General features: G+C 46.9%; 1 protein-coding gene across 5 annotated transcripts in view; it reads left to right on the forward strand.

Annotated features, from left to right (window-relative positions):
• The window catches only part of RIMS2 (regulating synaptic membrane exocytosis 2), a 2,919,733-nt gene that overhangs the window by 374,567 nt on the left and 2,532,244 nt on the right, over positions 1–12,922 (forward strand). The gene's annotated exons all lie outside the window — the stretch shown is intronic.

Raw genomic sequence — 12,922 nt, forward strand, 5'->3', positions numbered from 1 at the left:
GAGGGTCCCTCGCCGGACCCGCTCTGGACGTCTGGTCTTTCCGGGTCCTGTGAGGGGACCAGGGAGCTAACAACGGGCCCGTTGTTAGCTCCCTCCCCATTCCCATTGAGCCCTATGGGGCTCAGATGGGAATGGGGATGGGTAAATTGAATGATGAATTACCGGGCCCTCCAAGGTTGGAATGGACCGGTAATTCCTCATTCAAGGAACCCGGACCCGAGTTTGGAGGCAGCCATGCCACAAATAGCGGCATGGCTACCTCCAAACGCGTAATGAGGCCCTTTGTGTCCCTAAGGGAATTGTCCCTCGGGATATAACAATACAAAACATCCCCCAGCCCTTACTCTCAGCATTGCAATTACTCCATTCAAGGAATGAAGCTACAGTCAGATGGAGGTTGGGAGTGGCGGGAGGGGGGTATTATGGTCTTTTAAGATAGAAAGGGTGTGTCCTTGCTCCCAAACTCTTTTTTTTGTCTGTTCATTAATGGAATAATCGACCTTATGCTTACTTCTCCCAGGGATACCCCGTTGTTGGGTAGCAATAGGTATCCTATGCCTTAATTTGCTAAAGATGCGGTACTCATCTCCCTCACTCGTAGTGGGCTGGAAAAACAATTCTCTTCCAACTTTTCTGTAATGAAAATGCTGTAAAAATAAATGGAAGCAAGACCAAGAGTATGGTTTTCTCAGCGGCAAAGAAAAAGATGCCCAAAATGGTCCTACTGTTTGAGGGCAATAAATGAACACAAGTCGATTTGTATGATACGTGTTGGCCTCTGGAATCGGCAGACTGAGGAAGCTGGGATTACACTCAGCAGATATAGAGAAGCAACAGCCATTAGCGTTACCTTGGAGGCATTCATGCGTCAGGCCCAACAGGGCGCTCTCTATGGCTCAGAATTATGGGGCCAGGCGAACTGTGATACCCTATCTAGCCTAGAGAATGGATTTCTGAAAAGGACCCTAGGCCGGCCGCGTAGCCCGCCCCGTAGCACTCCCAATATTGCATTGCTCATGGAAGTTAATCTCCAAAGCACTAGTCACTTGGTTAAAGTGAAACCTCTACTCTGCTGGGCATGCGTGTGGCGTTCCTCCTATCTAGGAAAATGCAGAGAGGTCCTATGGATCTCCTATTCCAGGAACGTGGGGGTACATTGCCCTGCGTCAGTGCATAAGAGAACAGCTTTTCAGGATCGACCTGGCTGCCCTTTTGACGAACCCAGACATGATGGATTTGTCATCTAAATCTCAAATAAAAAGTAAAATATCACTCTGCTGATGAGGAAACACTGTATATGAAATTTAGACTGGGAATACTCCCGTTGGACGAACGCCTCAACAAGCAGCACAACAGGGTCACTGATAAATGCGCCTGTTCTAAGTCCGAAGGAGAGAGTGATTTGCATTTTCTGCTCATTTGCCCCTCCTACATGAACCTTAGGAAACCTTTTTATTAAACCCAGGTTTTTAGAACATGATATTATATGAGAGTTTATTTATATAGCACCTATACACAATGTGTTTCAAAGCGCTTCAAGCCAAGGGAGGGAACAAGGGAAAATACAATGACATTCTTACAGGCCATAAACAATAAGAATGTGAAATTATCTATCGTACTCGGCCTGGTGACATTTAAGATAGTGCAAGAGCCAAGGCATAGATAAGGAAGGGAGGGGGAGGGTGGGAAGGAAATGGAAACAGACAGGTGACTACTGTATTAGGCCCGATGACATTTCTGATAGAGCCGGAGATTAACAAAAAGGTGAGGGAGAGGGGTGCAAAAAGGGAGGGGAGGAACAAAACAAGTGACTAGCGTACTAGGCCTGACGACATTTCAGATATTGCTGAACGGAACAGGGGGCAAGTAATGGGAGAGGAGGAGACAAACAAGGTTGCTATCATACTAGGTCCAAGGACAATTCTGATAGAGTAAGTGCATAGAAGAAAGTAAGGGGAGGAGTGGAGGAGATAGGAAAAAGGAGAAAGGGAGATGAGGATAGAACAGAGAGTAAGCAGTGAAAGAGTAGAAGAGCAAGAGGGAAGAGCGAATACAATTGCAGAAGTCAGTAGTAACACATAAAGTTGCGAGAGAACAACAAATGCAAGCCAGGATTCAAGATGAAGATGGGAACAGCATGATTCAGGCCCACCATGAGTGCAAGATGCGGTGGAAGCACAGCATGGGTGTTGAGAAAGGGTGACGCACCATGAGTCAATGAAGTCCATAAAGTCAAATCCAAGCATTGGCCACAAGACGCTGATGGAGCAACCAGAATGTATCAGGGCAGACGAAAGGGGCAGGGGGCATAGGGGTGAAGGGGGAAAGGGGAAACATGGTAGAAGAATAAAGCAAAGCAGGCAACACCTGTATGCAAGAAGGGGGGACCAGAAGGGGAGCACAACAGAGCAGCATGGGGGACAGGGGGAGTGGGGGGCACAACGGAGCAAGACGGGGGACAAGAAGGGGGTGGGGGGCACAATGGAGCAACACGGGGGACAAAAGGAGGGTGGGGGCATAACAGAGCAACACAGGACAAGAGTGGGGGTGGGCGGCACAATGGAGAAACACAGGGGACAAGACAGGGTGGGGGGTACACCGGAGAAAAATGGGGATCAAGGGGTGTGGGGGCGCAAATGAGCAACACGGGACAAGAGAGGGGGTGGGGGGCACAAAGGAGCAACACGGGGGACTGAGGGGTGGGGGAACAATGGAGCAATACAGGGGACAAGAGGGGGCACAACAGAGTAAAACGGGGGACAGGAGGGAGTGGGAGGCACATCAGATCAACACGGGGGACACAAAGGGGTGGGGGCACAAAGGAGCAGCACGGGGGACAAGGAGGGGTGGGGTCAACATGGGGGACAAGGGGGCACAATGGAGCAATGCGGACAACAAGAGGGGGTTGGGGGGCACAACAGAACACCACGGGAGACAAAAGGGGGGCACAACGGAGCAACATGGGGGACAAGAGGGGGGCGTTCCAGTAGCAGACAGGGAGCAGACAGGGGCCTTAGGAATGGGCTTTTGGTGAGGGGGCTGGCTAAAGCCTGCTGGTCCCCCATAGGCCAGGATATTGAAAAGCCAGCCCAATCCCAGTGCAGAAAAGAGGAGGAGGAGGACTCCAGGGTCTATGCAGACTCAAATAAAAAAAGTCTGCCATCTTGCAAGACCCATACCAACTACGATTCTGAATAGCATCAGTGAGCAGCCTCAAGTTACACAAGGCGTGCGCTGCCTCAAGGTGTAATAAGGGCAGCAGTGTAGCTGCATTATGGAAAGTACGCATTCTGACGTGCGCCGGAGTGTAAAGTCATGCTTTTAGGATTTCAGTCAAATATGGCCAAATCTTCATGTATAAAGCACAGCCTACCTCTGCAAGCCATCAGTGAAGGTAGGAAAGGCTTCCGATGTCAGTGGAATGCAGGAGCAATCTCTGTGACATGGGATCCATGTAGGGGATGCAGGGAGGCACATCCTTGTGTCTCCTGGAGGAAGAAGAAAAAAGGTTGGGACAAAGGTAGCAAGGCTAGGTAGAGGCCTTTGGAGAGGGTGACGGCTAAAATCTGCCAGTCAACCATAGGCCAGAATGTTGAAAAGCCAGCCCAGTCCCAGTGCAGGGAGGAGCAGGAGGACAACGCCAGGTTCTATTCAGACGCAAAGCAAAAAAGTCTGCCATCTTGCAAGACCCGCAACAACTACGATTCTGAAAGGCATTAGTGAGCAGCCTCAAGTTAAACAAGGTGCACGCCGCCCAAGGTGTAACAAGGGCAGCAGTGTAGCTGCAGTATGGAAGGTACGCATTCTGGCGCACGCCAGAGTGTAAAGTCATGCTTTTCGGATTTCAGTCAACATGACATAAACATTATGGAAACTATAACATACTGCGACAGATGCTGGTTTTTTCTGTTGCGGCGTATCTACATGAAGCCTGGGCACGTAGGCAGCATGCATTGAAAAATGTTGCATACATTGAGATCTATAGTTTCGTGTAGTATTCTTAGTTTTTTATGTAGGAGGGGTTCTTTGAGGGTAAACTGTATGACATGAGGGATACTATTGTGCCTCTGAGAATTATGAATTCTTCTCTACAGGGCACTATGCACTTTATAGTAAGATTACTTAAATGTGTATTGCTACCTCATCGTTCTAAATGTTGCATTAGATTGCTGTAGCAACTATTTGATCAATCAAGGAAGGACATTTTTTGAACAGTGGACTTGAATATATACTTTCACATACCCGGGAGTAAGATTGGATTACTGCAATTCAGTTTTTCTTGATGCAATTGTATTCTTTTTACTTTTTTATACTCTACTGTAAATTGTTATTATATTGTTTTTACATGTTTCATGGCCATGGTCTGAAATAAACATTCATTGACTGAGTAGAGATTTAACAATGCATACTTTTTAAAATCAAAACTTGAATCATCAATCGTTAAGGATATATTCCATTTCACATCATTACAGATTGATATATGTCTTCCACATATAGAGGGGCATTTCTTCCCGCTGAACCTTGTCATATTTCCACATCTGGTAGACACAGGGTTCCCACATTTGTGCCCCATAGTTTTGAAATGTTGAGCCTACGTTTGAAATGAGCTCAAGAAAACCCATTTCAGAATGATCAGTTACCCTTCGATAGGAAGTAAAATGCTACTGGTCACTGCCTTTCTCCTCCCTGCGGTAATGGCAGCTGAGGATATGGTGCAGCTGCCTGGTCATTCTTTTTCATTTCCTCCTGCTGAAGAATGAAATGGGTTAGATGTGTGTGAGGCAAAAGCCCTACCTCGACAACCCAGTTTGGTACTGTTAAGCGCATTCATGGCTAAATGAAGTCACAATGCAGAGAAAGAAAAGAGCACATACACCGAGCCGGGTCCTTGACACAAAGAGCAGCGTCATTATTGTTCCCTGGAGGCCGGCCGGTGCGCAGCCACTTCATTGGTGTATTTGTAGAGTTGGCAAATACTGCAGGCCTTTATGTTTGTGAACACCTTTCTAAACTCAAGAGATCTAGTGGAGGTGGCCAAGCCATAGTCCAATTGAATGTAACTAGTTGGCAGAAAATTCCCAATACATGGCAACGTGAGCGTAAGCTGAAAGCGGGCTTCATTTCCCATAGTCATGCCATGTACCGGTAGAATAGCCTTTCACTTATTTAAACCGCAATATTGTGCTCCATTGGCCATGATGCGCAAGTTCTTAACATCCCCAAAGGTCTCAACTGGTTGTTCTTCTTCAAGCTTCTTTCAGTACGTGTGGAGTCTACTCAAGGGTAGTAAGTTATGTACAGCGACCTAGCGCCGTATCATAGCTTGGGACACATAGGGTGCCCGCGGTGTGGAAGGCCAGCAAGCAGAAAGGATGCCCGCTTCTCCTGTCATTCTCCAAGAGGATTGTTTCAATGAAGCAAGGTCCAAGCCACCACCATTACTTCCTTTGCTCTGACCTGTTACTGCCCTCATCACCCGCAATGCCCTCTTGCCTTTCTGAGCTCAATAAGGAAGGAAAGGCCTCCAGAGGCTGTTTCTAGCTAAATGCAGGCACCCGTGCTTGCACCCCTCCAAGGCCAGTCCTCACGCTGGGCAAATGGCTGCATTATATCACCCACCCTGTGACACACTGCTGTGCCTAGCCCCAGCTGAAGAAGTGGCAAACTAGTCAGGATCCAAAAGCAGAGGCAGAACAGCTGCGCAAAAGGCAGGAAAGGAGCTGATAAGAGACGCAGCGTGAAAATAATGTGACTATTAATGGTCGGCAATGTCAATATGCATTGCATAAATACATGTATGACTTGCATTCTGACGTCACGGGGGTAATCTAATGATTCAGCTTTACTTCCCGCACTATCAATATGCATGTTTATTTTGCTGCTCTAGTAAATATTTCCATTACATGTCGTTTTGTCCTTTGCACCTAATCCACATATTAATCCTGACGGAACAAGAAGGATGTGTTTATTTTAAAAAAAAAACGTTCATTAAAACATGAATGTGCCTGCTGTGTCATCAGAATACACGTGGATCTTTTTTTCAGACGCTCAGTTGTCCACCTATGCTCACAATACAATAGAAATAGAACTTGAAATGATCTCTTGGTAGAGTTTCCCTCATGTGCTGAGGCCAAACCTAAGCAAGGTAAGCCTTCTCTGAAACCACACACACGAAACCTCACTATGGGGCAACTATCCTGGACAGACCAGCTAAACACGTGGGCTAGATTTAGGATGATTTGCACTGGAGCAAATCAGGAGGGGCCTGTGAGAATCTCGGATCCACACCAGCCACCGTTTCACCGGATTTTCAAATCCTAAAGCTGGAGCAATTCTGGATATGCCTGAAGCATCTTAGGAAGATTTGCACTGGAGCAAATCAGGAGGGCTCTGTGAGAATCTCTGATCCACACCAGCTACCGTTTTACCTGATTTTCAAATCCTAAAGCTGGAGCAATTCTGGATATGCCTGAAGCATCTTAGGAAGATTTGCACTGGAGCAAATCAGGAGGGGCCTGTGAGAATCTCTGATCCGCAGCTGCTATCTTCAACCTGATTTACAAAGTCTAAAGCTGGAGCAAATCTGGATTCGCCTGAAGCATTTTAGGAAGATTTCGACTGGAGAATCTCTGATCCACACCTTCTACCTTCTTACCTGATTTCCAAATCCTAAATCTGCAGCAAATATGGATATGCCTAATGCTTTTTAGGAAGATTTGGACTGGAGTAATGCAGGAGAGGCCTGTGCTACCTTCTTACCTGATTTTCACATCCCAAAGCTGGAGCAAATCTGGATCTGCCTGATGCATCTTTGAAATGCTCACATGCAAATACAGTTTGCAAGATTTGCCAAAGTAAAGGTAGCAGGTGTAGATCAGAGATGTTCATAAGCATCTCTTAATTTGCTCTTGTGGACGTCTTTGTGAAATAGGTTCCCAACTTTTAGTGGCCAACCTGAAAATGTACGCAACGTATTACTGATATGTTCAATTTGGGAAAAAGCAATACTTGACGTATGCTGCAATAGAGCGACGTGCAGACATTAATGAAACTCAGCTCAAGGCACTTTTAAACGATGGGCCATGCTGAAGAGGATTTACACGACACGTATACAATTTACCACCTTAAAATAATACATAATCCTGGAACCCAAATAAAAAAATAGGAAAAAGTCTGAATAAATTTGCAATAAAAAATTAGGAGGGTGGTTGCGAAAGCAAACCCATCCTGCTCATTTCTTACTACTGTCATGCCCTGATGCAGCCGCTGCAAGCACACCCACTCTCAGGAAGCTGTAGTTTTGCAGCCACACCGGACATTTAGCAGCCCAGAGTTCTGGGGCTCCAGGCTATTCGATAGATCTTCGCCACATTGTGCTGACACAGCGAAAGCCACCGCTGGTTGTGGTCGGCCATCCCTCTCCCCTGGAATCACCCATACATCGATTCAGCGCACGCTCGATAACGGGTGAAAATAGGTCTTGAAAATAAAGACGCCACACCTATGTTTGGGTTGAATAATCCGACAACCTTATGTATTGGCAGAGGGACAAATGATGGGGGGGGAAACGCCTTCAGGTACCTGCTTGTAACCAGTATGCAGTGATTTTAACTAATCAAATTACAGAGAATGCTGTAATAACGGAAATGGTATAACGAAAAAAATATCGAATTTTTTGTTACAAATGTATTTGGGGGTGTGGGGTAAGGGGTTAAAACGGGCAGAGAGGGGTTGGGCTTTAAAGCATAGGGAAACAGTGGGTTTGGGAGAGCCTCTCTGGCCGCCTGTGTGTAGCGGGGTGGCATGGCACTAGTATGACACCCCCTCTTGAAGGATCCGGCGTGCGCAGATGCCTCATCCGCCTCCAGCCACCTCCCACACACCATGCAAACCACTCCTCATCCCAGAGAATCCGAAGCGCAGACCTGTGCGTGTAATCACCTGAGCGTGGCGCACTCCACGCTCACAAGCAGAGGGGATGGGGTGTCTGCAGACCCTAAATCCTTGGAACTGCAGCTGGCTCTTTACCTGTGAGTAAAAACAGATGTTGAAAACAAGACTGTCAGCATTTAGCAAAGAACAAATGGCTACCCTTTTTCACAACCAAGTTTGTTGACACCCTCCCAGGTCAGGGTAATGTCGGTGATCTGCATCGTGGTCTTGTGTCAGTCTGACTATATATTATGTCCCAGTTTATCTGTATCAGCCTGAAGCCATCTGGTTGGTGGACCTAAAAACCTGTGGGATGTAATATCTGCCCCATATTACACAGAGCAAGGGATTGCATCGATGTTTGTTGGGGAGGGTGGTCGGTGATGCGTGTTGGAGGAGGGTCATGTCATCCTACCAGCTTCCTACATCCTCAGGAAGGGCTTCAAGGAACACAGTCACCCGGAGCGACCCTTCCATTCCCACTCTGGCCTAAGTGAGACTGGGAGATCTACTCCCACTGTTTCCTCCTCTGGTTGGTTTGCCCTCTCTCCCCCTCCCGTGTTGCTAGCTACCCGCTCCCCGCTCCCCGCTTCCCTGCTCTCTTCACTGTGCTCTTCCCCCTTATGATTGTAACTTTGTTTGTGCTCAATAAATACCCTAATAATAATAATAATAATAATAATAATAATAATAATAATAATAATAATGATGAAGATGGTTCTTAACCTCCAGACCACCCAGTCCTCAAGATACATGTGAAAATACTGGTGCCTAATGGTGAATATTTGCAAAGTTATTTGATACAATCCCATGTGATTTAAAGTCAGTACTTAAAGGGAACATATTAAATATGCTCCTGTGAACTACACGGGTGCTAAGGTGAAGCGGGAGCGGAGCTGGGAATCACCCGACATCAACGAAACATGCTCGGAACGCAGGCTTTCCTTAGTGAATACAGCCTGCGTTCCGAGCATTCTCGTTGGTGGAAGGCGCCTTCCAGGGTGCTAATGGGCATTAACCTAGCTTTGGGCGGCAACACAGCATGCTGTACATCGTCCAGGGTCTCGGGCATACTCATTACATGCCTGCAAGGGCACAATCCACCAGCCACATTTCAGGCATGAGTGTCTATGGAACATCCATTGGATCCTGATGGATTCTGGGATGAAATCCAAAATCTTCGGCCCACGGCATACTGAGCAAGGGGCTAGGTTATCTGCGGAAGCCTGCCCATCTCATTTTGGGTATTTATTGGGCATTAACCTAGTTTCGGGCAGCAACACAGCATGCTGTACATTGTACAGGGCCCCAGGCAAACTCACTACTCGCCCGCAAAGGCACAATCCACCAGCCACATTTCAGGCATGAGTGTCCATAGAACAAGTCCCTTTAGAGTACAAGGCCCAGACTCTGGAATGCTCTCCACTTTTCTGGAAGCAGGACCAAACTTTGTTATTCAAAAGACTTGTCCAAGCTGTTCATGCAAGTTTTCAATGAAGCGCAATGGGCATAGGATAGGAGCTGATCGCCTTGCATCTGGGCTGATCGAACCAACCTGGTATTCCTTACCCTGCAAGAGCCTGGCTCGGAGAAAGTAATCTCGTACCTTGGCCAGGCTCTCAAAACCTATGTTATGTTATGTTACTTTGCATTTATATAGCGCCTTATGTACCATTGGTATGGTCTCAAGGTGCTGGTAGATTGAACGCCCTTGGGAACCGAAGTTCAAGTCAGTAGAGAGAATAGAGAGAGTCAAAGGTGCTTGTGAGCACCTGATATGTGTGCAGCAGGTGTGGCATTCGTGTGATAGCTGCTTCTTAGCGGTAGGTGTGGTGGTTGAGAGATCAGGAGTATGTGTTCGTTCTGGCAGGTTTTTATCCAGACCGATTCTGGCTGCGTTAGGCCTGAGGAGAAACACCTAGGCTGTAGGGAGTGTAACCAGTAGTGTTTAATTAGGGTGATGGGGAGTATGAGGCAAATGATGGTATGAGAACAGCTATACCGAATGGTGTGATAGTATCGATGTGTTCTAGTTGACTGGTAGTGTAAAGAAAAGAGTAAGCGTGGAGATGTGATATGGTGGTTTAGCTTAGGTGTTTGAGATCGGGCACACTCCGATAGTTCCATGTATTCCTTCCGTTCCATGTACACCTACTGCTCCATGCATTTCGACCTTTTCAAGGACTCAAAACTGATCACTTCCATGCTCGTTCAAACGTTCCATGCATTCCAACCATTCCATCCCGCACATACATCACCTGTTTGTTCCACAACTCGACACCCGCTCCGTACTCTACACCCGCTCCGTACTCTACACCCGCTCTGCACTCTACACCCGCTCTGCACTCTACACCCGCTCTGCACTCTACACCCGCTCCGCACTCTACACCCGCTCCGCACCCACACCATACTCTACATCTGCTCCATGCCCTCCACCTGCTCCACGCTCTCATCCCGCTCCACGCCCTCCTCCCGCTCCGCGCCCTCATCCCGCTCCGCGCCCTCATCCGCTCTTACGCACTCATCTGTTCTTACGCGCTCTTACGCACTCACCTCCTCAACGCACTCATCTGCTCAACGCACTCATCTGCTCAACGCACTCATCTGCTATACGTGCTTCATCCACTCCAACGACTTTGTCCGCTCCACTCACTTCATTCATTCATCCTGCATTATCGGTTCAGCCCATTTCACTTGTCGTACGCACTCGATTCGTTACGTGCTCTCCATTTGTCCCATGCACTACACCCGTCTCATGTACTCAAATCGTCTGTTCTGTACTTTCCGTTGATACCATGCACTCATACATTCCATGTCATCTGTCAGTGTATTCATCTGCCTCCTGTATTCATCTTTCCACTATAGCACGATGGTGATCGCAGATTGATGGACAAAGGACCAATCTTCCGTTCCGTCGGACTCTAACGATCACGGACTCCAAACTTGTCTATCCCCATACTAAATGTGACTCCACAGTGTTTGCCTTCCAACTGAAATGCAGGAAGGTATACAGGAGAATCCATATACCGGGATACATTTACCTAATCCTTACAATCCCATCAACACTTCTACAACTGTCGTATACGTTGAGTACATGTCTACAGGAAAGTAGTGTGAAATCGGGACAGTGACATGTTAGCACTATATTAAGTAAAGAAATAAATGGCAGTTTAGCAATGATGCGTGATTCATAAGAAAGCTCAGTGAGTTAAGTGCTCGCGACTCTGATCAGCGTTCAACCTGAAGGTCTCAGGTTCGAACGCCAGCATGTCTGACGCCATTTCATTCTTCTCGTGGTGGTACATTGACTACCTCTCAAGTTACATAATAGTAGCACCTGTCAGTTATGTTGCGATGCCGCAAAACGGGGAAAAACGTTGGTATCTATCTAAAAACGGAGCATCCCACTTGCTAAGAAGAAGGGAAATAGGCGCTTAGTAACTCATCTTCCAAAGATTGATGATGGCGCTTTTGGAAGGCGACGTGGAGGAAGCCTTTGCAGTTCCCCTAGCCTTCTCCCCAGCGATTAGATGGAGATGTAGCTAGCATGCCCATAGCTCTATGCTCAGTTGCTCTTCTCTGCTAATGATTTAAAAATAAATCAGGTTTATTCATATTTTATCGCATCAATAGTTTAAGTGATTTTATGCTCGCACAAATATCGACTTACGTTGTAACGTTACCACTGCATTTCAATGAGTTCACGCATTTGGGATGGGCCCTAAGGGACTGGTGCTAATTAAATTATAGAAGGTAACGAGGATGAGTGCAGTGTTATTGACGCAGGTATTGTTGGAATGCGTAGACCCGTTTCCAGTTTGCTTTCCGCCTCGCTGGCACATGCGTAGCGCTGCATCCTAGGGGCAGAAATAAGAACGCTACAGAAGGGCCTTTGTGCAGTATCTGGGATTTACCAGTGTGTGCCTCTTTAGTAAGGCCCGAGCACATTCACTGTGTGTTTTCTACTTACACCATAGGCACAAGTACTCCCACTTGTAAACTATCAAAATAAATGAATGCCTGTCATGCATTGTTATTTATTTATTTTCGATTTTCTGTAGCGCATACAATGACTTGCTTCCAGGTCCTGAAAACAGTTGCATTGCAATTACTCGTCACACTGTTACATAATGCGCCAGCATCAGAAGGATGAAAGGCGGAGCTGTCTCCCACCATCTGATATGTGACTCGAATCTGCAGCAGGTTGATGTGCCCACTTACCTGTCTCGCCTGCTTGGTGTCCACTGAAACTAAGAGCAGCTCCGTAGTGTGTTTTCTCTTTAGCCTGAGCAGATCGAGTTGGAAATAAGTATATTTGACAGTTTGAATAGTGTGTTATGATGAGGTTGACTACTTCACGGTGCCTGTTTTAACATGAACTGATCATTTACTACAGATGCAGTCATTGTTGAATTTGTGGAGGGATGTGGGAAACACACACTCCAGCTATAGATGCTGTGCTGGAACCGCAGGTGAAGAGGATTATGGTGGCGGCACTATGTTTGAATATTCATTTCTTTTGATATGCGGCCACGGGCCCCCCTCGAGTGCAGGATCAGATGATATGATCCCAAATCTGGGGCAGAGAAGCTAAATGCTCTCTGGATTGGTCAGTTAAAGGCACGTGGTGCTTGCACTGGCCACACCCCTCCAGGCTTTTGATGTGCTCTGGAGTAGCTTTGGTATTGGTTGCCGGTTTTGAATGTGTGTTACTTCCTGGACCTCAGGACCCTGAGGAAGAACGGTTTTGTTGGTGCCGGATTTTGTCTTTGCACTCTGCGTGCTTTGAGTGAATCATTTTAAATATCATAGGTTGTTCTCTGGGAATGCAATTGAGGATTACTTTGTTCCGTTACTTTCGTAGTCGTGTATTGGCTCTCTCTATCGTCTATTTTTCATCATCTATTGTTGTTGATTCTGTTTAATTTGAAGATCAGTCTACATACGATTGCATTTTCGAATTTTCTCTGGAAAAGGGCGGATGCATGCA

This window comes from Ambystoma mexicanum, chromosome 5q (assembly GCF_040938575.1).
Source record: "Ambystoma mexicanum isolate Mex_15411 chromosome 5q, UKY_AmexF1_1, whole genome shotgun sequence".
NCBI lineage: Eukaryota > Metazoa > Chordata > Amphibia > Caudata > Ambystomatidae > Ambystoma > Ambystoma mexicanum.